Source organism: Rhinoderma darwinii, chromosome 4 (genome assembly GCF_050947455.1).
Source record: "Rhinoderma darwinii isolate aRhiDar2 chromosome 4, aRhiDar2.hap1, whole genome shotgun sequence".
NCBI classification, from domain to species: Eukaryota; Metazoa; Chordata; class Amphibia; order Anura; family Rhinodermatidae; genus Rhinoderma; species Rhinoderma darwinii.
Window position 1 is genome coordinate 23,735,093 of NC_134690.1, and position 13,788 is coordinate 23,748,880.

At 41.5% G+C, this 13,788-nt stretch overlaps 1 long non-coding RNA gene across 1 annotated transcript in view; it reads right to left on the reverse strand.

The window, feature by feature from the left end:
* Nucleotides 1-11,761: 11,761 nt before the first annotated feature.
* The window catches only part of LOC142760637 (uncharacterized), a 56,663-nt gene continuing 54,636 nt past the window's right edge, over nucleotides 11,762-13,788 (reverse strand). Inside the window, exon 3 of the long non-coding RNA XR_012883331.1 lies at nucleotides 11,762-11,838. This is a non-coding gene — a long non-coding RNA (uncharacterized LOC142760637). The remainder of the gene's footprint in view (nucleotides 11,839-13,788) is intronic.

Consider the following 13,788-nt stretch of genomic DNA (forward strand, 5'->3'; position numbering starts at 1 on the left):
CCTAAAAAATGGAATAAAAAGAGATCAAAAAGTCGAATGTACCGAAAAATGGTCCTGATCGAAACTACAGTTCGTTACGCAAAAAATAAGTCCTCGCACAACTTTCCTGATGGAAAAATAAAACCGATCTGGCGCTTAGAATAAGATAACACAAAAAGTGAATGATTGTTTACAAAACGTGTTTTATTGTGCAAACGCCATAAGACATAAAAAAACACTATAAACATCTGGTATCGCCGTAATCGTATCGCCCCGCAGAATAAAGTGAATATGTCATTTATAGCGCACGGTGAACGCTGTAAAAAAATAGAATAAAAAAACAATAGTAGAATTGCTGTTTTTTAGTCACCACGCCACCTAAAAATAGAATAAAAACTGATCAAAAAGCCGCATGCACCCCAAGAAAACTACAATGGATTCCTCAAGGGGTCTAGTTTCCAAATTGGGGTCACTTTTGGGGGATTTCCACTGTTTTGGCACCACAAGACCTCTTCAAACCGGACATGGTGCCTAATAAAAAGGAGGCCTCAAAATCCTCTAGGTGCTCCTTTGCTTCTGAGGCCGGCGCTTCAGTCCATTACCACACTAGGGCCACATGTGGGATATTTCTCAAAACTGCAGAATCTGGGCAATAAATATTGAGTTGCGTTTCTCTGATAAAACCTTGAATAAAAAGGATTATCTGACAAAAAAAAAGACAATTTCACCTCTACTTTGCTCTAAATTTCTGTGAAACACCTAAAGGGTTCATAAACTTTCTAAATGCTGTTGTGAATACTTGAGGGGTCTAGTTTCTAAATTGGGGTGTTTGGTAGGGGTTTCTAATATATAGGCCACTCAAAGCAACTTCAGAACTGAACTGGAACCTAAAAAATAAATAAAAATGAGGCAATACTTCGCTTCTTACATTATACTGATAATGAGCCGTGCCCACCCCGAGATGACCCCAGTTTTGACCGTTTGTATAAAGGGAGACCCCTATTAAACCATTTCAGTGCCCGGTTTTCCCAAGCATACACCCCGAGAAGTGTATTTCTATTGATGAGTCCTTGGTAGATTTTAAAGGGAGGGTTCAATTCCGCCAGTACCTGCCGGGTAAGAGGGCAAGGTATGGCGTGAAGATGTATAAGCTGTGCGAGAGTGCATCAGGGTATACCTATATATTTAGGATATATGAAGGGAAGGACACCAGTATTCAACCCCCATAATGCCCCCCCCCCCCCTTTACTGGGAATTAATGCAAAAATTGTGTGGGATTTGGTGCACCCACTGCTGGACCAGGGTCACCACCTCTACCTGGATAATTTTTATACCAGCGTCCCGCTCTTCAACTGCCTCGCTTCCAGAAGTCCTGTGGCATGCGGCACTGCTAGAAGAAACCTGAGAGGCCTCCCTAAGACTCTGCAGGGCAAACACTCAGAAGGGGTGAGAGCAGGGCACAATCTAGCAGCAACATATTGTGTGTCAAGTACAAGGACAAGAGAGATGTCACACCAGTACCCATGTACCTGTACGAGGTACGAGTACAGAGACCCCCAAACCAGACTGCATCTTGGACTACAATAGGTACATGGGAGGGGTGGACTTGTCAGATCAAGTCCTGAAGCCCTACAGCGCTATGGGGTGTGGTATAAGAAGCTGGCCGTGCACATCATACAGATGGCATTGTACAATGCGTACATGCTACGTCGAAGTGCAGGCCAGAGGGGAACTTTCCTGGAATTTCAAGAGGTGGTTATCAAGAAACTAATCTTTAGGGACCAGGAAGGGGGGGCACCCAGTACTTCTGGAAGCGAGGCACACGCATCGTACCAGGGCAACACTTTCCAGTAGAACTTCCCCAAACTGACAAGAAGGGCAAATGTCAAAAGAGGTGCAAAGTCTGCTATAAGAGGGGGATAAGGGAGGACACAATATATCAATGTTACACGTGTCCCGAATAATCAGAGCTCTGTATGAAAGAGTGTTTTAACATTTATCATACATCCCTTGATTTTTAATCTACCCCAGTTTTACTTACCCTGAAGCCCTCCGCACAGCTTATCCCCCCTCGTCTTTCCCCTCTGAGCCCTGCTGTGTGCCCAGGCCGCTCATAACAGCCACATGTAGGGTATTGCCATACCCGGGAGAACCCACATTACAGTTTATGGGGTGTATGTCTCTGGTCAAAATGCTTATGACACCTCTAGATGAATGCCTTAAGGGGTGTCGTTTTTAAAATGGGGTCACTTCTCGGGGGGTTTCAACTGGACTGCTTCCTAAGGGGCTTCTGCATACATGACATATCCCCAGTAGGCAAAATGGTGTTCCTTTCCTTTTGAGCCCCCCCATGGGCCGAAACAGAAGTTTATCACCACAATTGGGGTATTGCGGCACTCAGGACAAATTGGGCAAAAAAATGGGCTATTTTATTCCTTGTGAAAATTTTAATTTTTTTTGCCAAAACGACATCTCATTGGAAAAAATTTCATTTTTCTTAATTCACAGCCCAATTCAAATAAATTCTGTGATAAAACTGTGGGGTCTAAATGGTCACAACACTCATAAATTAATTCCTTGAGGGGTGTAGTTTCCAAAATGGGGTCACTTCTGGTGGGTTTCCATTGCTTTGATACCTCTGGGGCTCAGCAAATGCGACATGGCACCCGAAAACCAATCCAGCAAAGTCTGGACTCCAAAGAACACACAGCACTCCTTCCCTTCTGAGGCCTCCGATGGGCCCAAACTGCAGTTTATCGCCACAAATAGGGTATTGCTGCACTCAGGAGAAATTGAGCAACAAAATGGGGTATTTTATTCCTTGTGAAAATAAGAAATTTTGAGCCAAAACTACATCATATTGGAAAAAAAATTTAATTTTTTTAATTCAAAGCCCAATTCAAATAAATTTGGTGTAAAAACTGTGGGGTCTAAATGGTCACAACAGCCATAAATGAATTCCTTGAGGGGTGTAGTTTCCAAAATGGCATCACTTCTGGTGGGTTCCATTGCTTTGATACCTCTGGGGCTCTGCAAATGCGACATTGCACCCGAAAACCAATCCAGCAAAGTCTGGACTCCAAAGAACACACAGCGCTCCTTCCCTTCTGAGGCCTCTCATGGGCCCAAACGGCAGTTTATCACCACAAATGGGGTATTGCTGCACTCAGGAGAAATTAGGCAATAAAATGGGATATTTTGTTCCCTGTGAAAATAAGAAATGTTGATGAAAAATTACATTTTATTGGAAAAAATGATTTTTTTTAAATTTCACAGCCCAATTCAAATATGTGCTGTGTAAAAACTGTGCGGTCAAAATGGTAACAACAACAATATATAAATTCCTTGAGGTGTGTAGTTTGCAAAATGGGGTCACTATTGGGGGATTCCTACTGTTTTGGCACCTCAACACCTCTCCAAACCTGGCATGCTGCCTAAAATATATTCTAATAAAAAAGAGGCCTCAGAATGCACTAAGTGCTTCTTTGCTTCTAGGGCTTGTGTTTTATTCCACGAGCGCACTAGAGCCACATGGGGGACATTTCTAAAAACTGCAGAATCTGGACAATACATATTTAGTAGTGTTTCTCTGGTAAAACCTTCTGTGTTACAGAAAATTTTTTAATACAATTGAAATTCAGCAGGAAAAATGAAATTTGCAAATTTCACCTCCACTTTGCTTTAATTCCTGTGAAATGCCTGAAGGGTTCAAAAACTTTCTAAATGCTGTTTTGAATACTTTGAGGGGTCTAGTTTTTAAAATGGCGTGTTTTATCAGGGTTTCTAATACATAGGCCCCTCAAAGCCACTTCAGAACTCAAGAAGTACCATAAAAAAAAGGCTTTTGAAATTTTCTTCAAAATATGAGAAATTGCTGTTTATGTTCTAAGCCTTGTAACGTCCAAGAAAAATAAAAGAATGTTCAAAAAACGATGCCAATCTAAAGTAGACATATGGGAAATGTGAACTAGTATCTATTTTGGGTGGTATAACCGTCTGTTTTACAAGCAGATGCATTTAAATTCAGAAAAATGCTATTTTTTCTAAATTTTCTCCAAATTTTGCATTTTTCACAAATAAACACTGAATATATCGACCAAATTTTACCACTAACATGAAGCCCAATGTGTCATGAGAAAACAATCTCAGAATCGCTTGTATAGGTTTAAGCATTCCGACGTTATTACCACATAAAGTGAAATATGTCAGATTTGAAAAATGGGCTCTGAGCCTTAAGGCCAAAACTAGGCTGCGTCCTTAAGGGGTAAAATAAATGTACTACTACACAACAGTGAGTGCAGTTGTAAATTGTTCTTTAAAACCATCATCATTTTCAACAAAATAGGATTTACATTAAATTGAAAATTCCCAGACTGTGACACCGTATTTCTCGCTGAAATGTTTAAGGGTTGTTTTTGTCGACGGGTCGTTATCATGTTATGGAACCATTGTCAGCACCTGAAGCAAAAATAGCCTAAATGTCTAAATACTCTCGTCAGCCATGAGCATTTCCTGTTCAGCTAATTGTCTTATAGAAGAATACATGAAACATCACATAAACTAGAAGGCACCAAATGCTGGAACCTCCTGCCCTGATTATTGTCTTTCAAGAGCTCATTTACTTATATCAAACATTACATACAAACCACAACATCTTTACATTAGATGAAAGTACGGAAATACCGTCTCCTCCCTTCCCATACATTATTGGACTTTTAGGATTCATGAGTAATTGGAGCATTTGCTTCATATCATGGTGGCATCATGGTCAGTAATGAACTTCAAAGAGATTACTAGATGATCTACAAGAAGGGCTTCATTAAAGAATGGCATATGTGATTAAAGGGAGTTTTTCACTGGTCTAGACCGCACTAAATGAGGGCACTCAGGGCATTAAAAGGGTTTTCCCACAATTAACATTTATCACCTATCCACAGGATAGGTGATAAATGTTTGATCACTGAAGGCCTCACCACTGGGACCCCCACTGATCTCTATAACAGGGGGTCTTGACCCCATTCCTCCTCAATGCTGGATTGCAGTGATGAGGATTTTGAACAGAGCGGCGGTCACACATGCACGCTGTTGCTTCATTCAGTGACTATGCAGCCATCATGCCCATAAACTTGAAATGGAATGGCAGCGCACGTGCGTGATCACCGCTTAGTTCAATATCCTCCTCATGGAGATTGAGCAGTGAGGAGGAAGGGGTCAAAATCCCTGTTCTAGAGATTGATGGGGGTCACAGTGGTGGAACCCCTAGCGATCATACATTTATCATCTAGCCTGTGGATAGCTGATAAATCTTAATTGTGGGGAAAACCCTTTAATAAAAAAAGGGGGAAAGTCCCGTGCCTGATAGTATAGTAGTTATAGGCGCCGGTCTTTCCCCCTTTCTTATTTCTCTATATACCAAGACAAGTTCAGACCAGACCGGATTGTCAAGACCTGTTGCCAACCCAGAAAATGTATTACTAAAAATAATATCAACACTTCCAGCACGGATTACTCTATTTTTCTACCTTTAATAAAATAATCCTTTAGGTCGATTTTTACTCTCTTAATGGACCTGAAGTACTAATCAGGGGGGGGGGGGGGGTTAAGCACATTATACTGTGGCACCCCTAGATTCATTCAAAGCGCTTCCATTAAGGACTGGGGAAGCAACTGAACAGTGACTTATTTGACTAGTAGAGAGTTTATTGTGATGGGTAAGCAATGCTTTTTGCATGTGGCCAACTTTGTATTGGCCCAAGTCCGGCAATTTGTTGGGGTGGAATCAGGCCCCAACAGACTTTCGAATTAATACTTTAAACATTACAATACAATATTACTCCCTCACCTCACAACTATTTTCCAGAGTGCGATGACCGGCATTCCCTTCCCAACAGAAATGCTTTCGTTATTAATTGTTACCTTACCCAAGCCAGATAAACCTCCAGACTCAAAATATACGCAAAGTTACTAGCAAATCGACTCGCATCTATTCTCCCATCCTTAGTCCTGACAGACCAAGTGGAGTTTGTTAGGAACCGACAGGCCTCTGACAACACCAGAAGAGTTCTGAATCTTGTAGATTAGGCTGACCAAAACCACACACCATTATTATTAGATACAAAGGACGCCGAAAAAGAGTTTCATGGCATCAATTGACGGTTTGTATTTGTTGTGTTGGATAGAATGGGCTTTGTGGGAAATATATCCTCGGCTATCTTGAAACTATTCATCACCCCCAGCTAGAGTTTACACTAACAGTGTTGTTTTAGACAGTTTTAATATTAAAAATGGTACTCGCCAAGGATGTCCCCTCTACCCCCTTATTTTTGTCCCATCCATAGAACTCCTGGCTCATGCCCTTAGAAATAATAAAGATATAACTGGTATTAAAGTGGGTGATACATCACATCTCATTTCTTTATATGCAGACGATATACTATATCACTGACCAATCCTGAAAAGTCCCTGAAGTCAGCCTTAGATATTATTGGACAATATGGGAAACTTTGTTATTATAAAATTAATGAGAAAAAATCGCAAGCTCTTCCAATCAGGATGGAGGACACATCTCTTGCCTCTCTTGGAACTAAATTCTCACTCGACTGGCAAGATAACGGCATTCAATATTTAGGAACTATGATAACAAAATCTCTATCATTAATATACAAATATATCTATGACTCACTTATAAATACTATTGAAGGTGATCTGAAGTCCTTCAATAAGTAGATAATCTCATGGGTAGGCAGGATGTCATCCTTCAAATGATGTCCCTCCCCAAGCTTCTATACATCTTTAAAACACTTGCCATAAAATTGCCAAATACATTTTTTTAATATTGTTCAATACTACTTAATAAATTTGTGTCACGGTTTGTGGGTATGTGGACCCACTAGGCCGCACCGCGAGGAGGCAGCTGGCCAAACAACAGAGCACCCTAGAAATACAAAGTCCCGCACTAGGGTACCTGTGTAGTCCAGACAGTGGCCGCAGCTCTGGCACGGATGGAGGTGGGTGCAGCAGGTAACACCAGACGTGGCAGATGACAGCAGGTGCCGCAGGTTGCACCAGAGGTGGCTAATCACTCCAGACGTGGAAGATGATACTGGACGTGGCAGATGACACAGGACGTGGAGAACAATAGCAGCTGCAGCAGACACGACTCCAACACTAGTAGGCACAGGAACAAGAACACAGCACGGGATACAGGAACAGGTAACACGGCACGGGTAACAACTGGAACGGGAAACACCAAGGGACCATTTGCAAGACAGACTTGGGATAAACTAACAACGCTCAGGCAAGGATCAGAAGGGCAGGGGCCCTTTTATAGTCCAGGAAATCATGTGAGTTGATGATGATGGTTTTCATGTGCACGCTGGCCCTTTAAGAGCTACGGGACACAGCGGACCGGAGCGGAAGTGAGCGCTGGCGTCTCCTAGGAAGGAGACGGGGACCAGCGCTCGCGGATCCTTGGCTGCGGGCGTCGGGAGGTGAGTGAACCCGACGGCCCGCAGACATGAACGCTACAATTTGTTTGGCAAGACAAGAAACCAAGAGTTGCATACACAACTCTCTAGTGACAAAAAGGTAAGGGAGGACTGGGTCTACCAATACCTGTAGACTGCTACACAGCCATACATCTATCTATATTAAAAAAATGGTGGACTCTGGATACCGGGACAAACTGGGTTCATATAGAAAACTCTCTGACTCCTAAACATAATCTAAAAGCATTAGCTCTCTGTAGGGGCAGAAAATCCCTGACAAAATGCCTAACCTCCTAAAACATTCGAGCAATGGAAGAATTTCCACTCTTCCTCTAGAAACTATCCATCGACTTTAAAGACTGTGGCTCAGCTGGAAGCCTTAGAAGGTGTTATAGATAACTTTGACCTGCAAAGATGGAAATCAAATAGTGTATCTTATATATCTTAGTTATTTGATAAGGATGTGTTGCTTCCATTCTCTGCTATATCTTCTAATTTTCATATCCCTCAAAGGGAATGTTTCATATACTTACAACTTAAACACTTTATGGAAAAACTTAATTCTTCTCCCCCAAAATGTAATTGGGATCTATTTACTTTGTACCAAATCGTGTCTAAAACTTTTAAGATTCTAAGACCTACTTAATAAATGAAAAGCCAAAGTTTTCCAGGTCCACTTCTTCAACAACCTGGGAGAGGGAACTTGGTCAAACTTTCTCTAATACAGCATGGAGTAAAGCAACTACCTTTAGGGTATGTTCACACGCACTAATTACGGACGTAATTCGGGCGTTTTTGCCCCGAATTACGTCCGAAAATAGCGCCTCAATAGCGTTGACAAACATCTGCCCATTGAAAGCAATGGGCAGACGTTTGTCTGTTCACACGAGGCGTATATTTACGCGCCGCTGTCAAATGACGGCGCGTAAATAGACGCCCGCGTCAAAGAAGTGACCTGTCACTTCTTTGGCCGTAATTGGAGCCGTTATTCATTGACTCCAATGAATTACGCCCGTAACTGACGCGGCGTTCAAGCGCCTGCACATGCCCTTACGGCTGAAATTATGGGGATGTTTTCAGGCGGAAACTTCCCCGTAATTTCAGCCGTTACGGACGCTGTCGTGTGAACATACCCTTATAGCCAAAAACTTTAACTGTGTCTCACATTATGAATGTGCTATGAAAACCCTTTTAAGATGGTTCTACACCCCTGAAAGACTTAGCCAAATATATCCCAATACATCTGCACCCTGTTGGAGGGATTGTGTAAATGTAGGCTCTTTACAACACATACTGTCATCACATATTGGATCAAAGTGTTTGATTTCATATTGGAAATAACAGGAATCAAACTCAGTCCACACCTGAATTCGCCTTATTATTCCTGAATATTCCTTTAGTTCCACATCAACTCAGATCCCTTGTTGGTCATATCTTGCTGTCCGCCAAATTAGTTCTTATTAGTTACTGGAAAATCATGACTGTTCCTCATTTGAGAGAAATAATTATATTTCTTTTTTTTATCACATTTGTTTTTATTGAGTTACATTCATTCAAAAGCAAATGATAAATGAGTAAGAAGTAAAATATATGATAAAACATTTCAACGGTTCCGCCATTTTCTGCAAGACAATTTTACATAAAGAAAAAGATCCGGATATAAATGTTGACATCTGCAATATTGCTAATCCTTCAACCCAGAGGTGACAAACATATTAAGAATATTGTCATTGAAGTACAGTATGGTGATGAGTTGAAATCCACACATCCCAGTTATTATCAAACTATTTTTTCTTGTTTAAAGAAGAAGCAATCATGGACTCAAACCAGCAGTTGTTTTTTGTCAATTTTGTCAGATTTCCAATATTTCGCTATTTTGGACCTTACTACAATTATAGAATGTAGAATAACCGTTCTATGTGTATGTTCAAATGTATCTACATCCATGGCTAAGAGAGTGAATGGAGTGTCCAAAATTATCGGATAGCCACATAAAGAAGATAGCAATCTACCTATTTTCTTAAATAAGGCTAGAATAGGGGGGCAATCCCACTACATGTGTTTCATTGTACCTATATTTCTTAATAACACATATAATTGTAAAAGAGTACTTTCCTATAGGGTTTTTGGTAAGAAAAAATGTTCTATAAGTAAGATATATTAAGCTTCGTTCACATCTGCATCAGGAATCCGCTTATGGGTTCCGTCTGAGCTTTCCATCAAGGGAACCCATGAATGGAATCCAAACTGAAACAAATGGGTTTCCGTTTGCATCACCATTGATTTCAATGGTGACGGATCCCGTGCAAATGGTTTCCGTTTATCCTCATTGTGTAAGGGTTCTGTGGTATTGACGGAATGAATAGCGCAGTCGACTACAGTATTGATTCCGTCAAAATGACGGAACCCTTGCACAATATTGATAAACGAAAACCAGGTTGATCTTAGTTTCATGCTGTTCCAGAACTGGGCGGCTTCTTTAGATGGTGTTTGGTAAAGTCTAATCTGGCCTTTCTATTTTTGAGGCTGATTATTGGTTTGCACCTTGTGGTGAACCCTCTGTATTTGCTCTCATGAAGTCTTCTCTTTATGGTAGACTTAGATACGGATCCACCTACTTCCAGGAGAGAGTTCTTCACTTGGGTAGATGTTGTGAAGGGGTTTTTCTTCACCATGGAAAGGATTATGCGATCATCCACCACTGTTGTCTTCTGTGGACGTCCAGGCCTTTTGGAGTTCACGAGATCACCAGTGCGCTCTTTTTTTTCAAGAATGTACCAAACTGTTTATTTGGCCACTCCTAACATTTGTGCTCTCGCTGATGGATTTTGTTATTTTTTCACCATAGTCGACTACGCTATTGCTTCCAGCAAAACGACGGGTCCGGTGCACAACAGACACAAATGGAAACCATGGGCATCGGATCCGTCACCATTGAAATCAATGGTGATGGAAATAGAAACTTCTGGTTTCCATTCGTATCTGTTTGTGTCTGTTCAGGGTCCTGTTCTGACGGAAACCTCAGTCAGAACGTCAGAACGGGACCCCAAAGCAGATGTGAACGAAGCCTTACACAAGTTTTTATTAGTTTCTTTCTATGATTCAACAACAGTGTTGCGAGATTTTCTAACTACTGTAATTGACATGCGTTATTGACCCCTTATATTATTATTCATGTATATTCTGAACCAGCTTTATACGATTACATGTACACGATTGTTTTCTGTTATTTTTCTTTATTGATTGGATAATATGTGAAACATTTCCATAAAAAAATATTGCAAAGAAATAAACATGCACCCTCGACAGAGTTAGAAATAATCAGCAGAAATAGCTGTCGGCTTTATAAGCATTTGCCCATCGTCTCAAGTGTACGGGCGGCTTTATAGGTTTGTAAATTTGTTAGCCAGAAAAAAGATAATTCCTGATTACTGTATTTTATCCTCCATGTCACGTGAACAGCTTAAAGGTGTTGTCTGGGCATGGGGCGATTTTCATACTGATGACCTAGAAATGATCGGTAGGGGTACGAGACCCGGACACCGCACCGATCAATAGTTACAGTACTGCAGCTCTGGTCCTATTCATTTGAGTAGGAGCAGAGCTGCAGTGTTGCAGTACGGCCACTATATAGTATACAAATTCATCTACTTCGGGACTGACCACTGCAAAACTTTTGGTGTCAGAGGCAACCAAAACAGCTGATCGGTGCGGGGTCTGACATCGATCATATACTGATGACCTATCCTGTGGACAGTTCAGTATGAAAAACCTCCCCATGCCCAGACAACACCTTTAAGCCGGCCTACAGTAGAAGGATTCCCCAAACAAGACCTCTTATCTCATCTTCCTGAACCCTTGTTTTCGTGCATGACCACACCTTGTAGCTACCCTACAATATGTCCCTTCTTGCTTCAACATCTTTATCCCCACCACTACTACCTACTACCACTACCAGTTCAACTGTGTAATACACCAAAAAGGACTATTTGTCCTGGAAAAACAAGATAGAACACATGACTGTAAATTATAAAAAAAAAAATCAGAAAGGGATAAAATCTAAAAAAAAATGCATCATGGGAGATAAGCACATATGTACTACAAGTATATCCATTGTCAAGATGCGTTTACTATAGAGAGGGATCATGTTTCATATGAAAACCTTTGATCTGAAATAATTTATTCTTTTAGATTTGATTAAATATTTGGGTGTTTTTTTTCTTTCGGTTTTGGCCATGATCCCAGTTGTAGTGTAACAGTCTTTCCATTAAATATTCACATGCATTGCTGACATACCTGCATTGTGTTTGACCCATGTCCTGTCCATATTTTCTTCCTCGATAAAAGAACAACAGAGTTCTCCTGAGGGATGCTGAATACAAAGAGCCAAGAGGGAAAAAAAATTTTAAATTTATTTTTAGAAACTACTGAATATCAGGTCCAAAAATCAGCACGCACAGTATACAGAACACACAAATGAAACCTGGAAATGAACCTATGCATTTCAACAGCTGGAAGTTCAACTATATGGACACAAACTCTAAATGACATTTTATCCTCCAGCCCCTTCGTGATTTTGTCTTTCATTTAATTATTTTCCTGCCTTTTTGACTCCGTTGCTCCTTTGCGTGTTGTTGCAGTAACTTCTTGATCTAAGTATCTTTCTTGATGGAACTAAGCTGGGCGTCACTTGCATTTGCTGAAATGTTTTTTTCTATGCAGGATAATGTCATTCAACAAGTTAAAACAAATTTCCAAGCCACATTGTAGATCAGTCACTAAGCGGAGACAGGAAGGATTTTAGGAGTCATCTAGTTGTCCCCAAAGGATGAACATCTACAGTGTGTGTACAGGGGGAGCTAGACGTGTCTAGTAGGTAGATAATCTTCAGGAAGAAACCCTTAAATCAAATGTGTAACTTGAAGCTCATGTTCTCTAGTACAATATCTGTCACCGGACCACTCCACCTAACATGTTCCACCTATAATACTAGTGTCTTCTTTCGTGGAAGAGGAGTTTTAGGGCTCTGCTATCTCTGCACTCATATAGCTACACCTCAGCCTTAAATAAAAATGTTATACTATACTAGTTTATTACTGCGTATCATCAATTTCCATAAGCCATTGGCTGACAACATCAGATCTCTATGGTAAATTTTATTTGGAGTAGTCACCTACCAAGGGTTCAGGAATCCTTTTGGACAGGGCTGCATCATATAGGGGAAAAAACAAGTTATACTGCTTAGGGGGATTCACAGCAGGGGCTACCAACTAGTTCCTGCTGCTTGGCTTAAATTCCCATGATCAGGGGACTGTAGAGTGCGTTCACTGTCATAAGGGTAATGTTACTATGCCTACTACCCCTCCCCCTCTTAATGGCCATACCACCTACCATCACCATTCGCCTATAAGGAAAACACGGACAACTTAGGTTGGATAAATTTGGCCACAGCAGTCATTTTATTTACAAACAAACATAATGGAAACAACAATTTACATAAAATAACAATTTATTTTTCTCGCTTCAGATATAAAATAACAATGGAAGGAGAGTCCTTGGAGCAACAAAAGTTTGTCAACATAAACAGCCCACCTGCACCGTATTTTACTCCCAGCCGTCACCGTACAGGCTGAGGGGCACCGTCATACCTGCAGTTGGCTGACCTAAACTGCAACCACTCCCCAGGACACCACTCAGCAGGAGCCCAAATTGACCAGACCACAAAACCATAATAAATTAGGGAGGGACCATACCCTTGATGAATCCCCCCCAACAGCAATTTACCACCAACTCCAAGGACCCCCAATCCGCCACATGAACATACTTAGACAACCTTTAAGTATGAGAGCCCCTACCCAGCAAGAGAGCCTGCTCAATCCCCTCCTACAGGCGCAGAGTCCACAGGTCGATCCCCACGGCCGTCAGGTGAACACCATCACCCAACCAGAAATTGCCTTGGCCATCTTCAAAGTCGTACTGATGCACGAAGATGCCCCCGTTCCTCACCACAAACCCCGAAACCGTCCTATTGACCTTCACCCGGGCCTTATTTAAACGCGCCAAAGACCTGGCATGCCTCCAGGCATTACGCGGAACAATTTCAGACCATACCACCTTGACCTCCAGGAAACTGGACCGCAACCTAAGTAAATCATACTTAATGTCCCTAATCAATTCCCGAAAAGGCCGTTTACCCAAATTATTACCCCCCCCACGTGCAACACTAAAACATCAGGGGCTCTATACATCTGGGCAAACCTATGGACATCCGGCAACACCCGACTCCAGGCCATCCCTCTACTCCCCAGCCACCGAACCAATA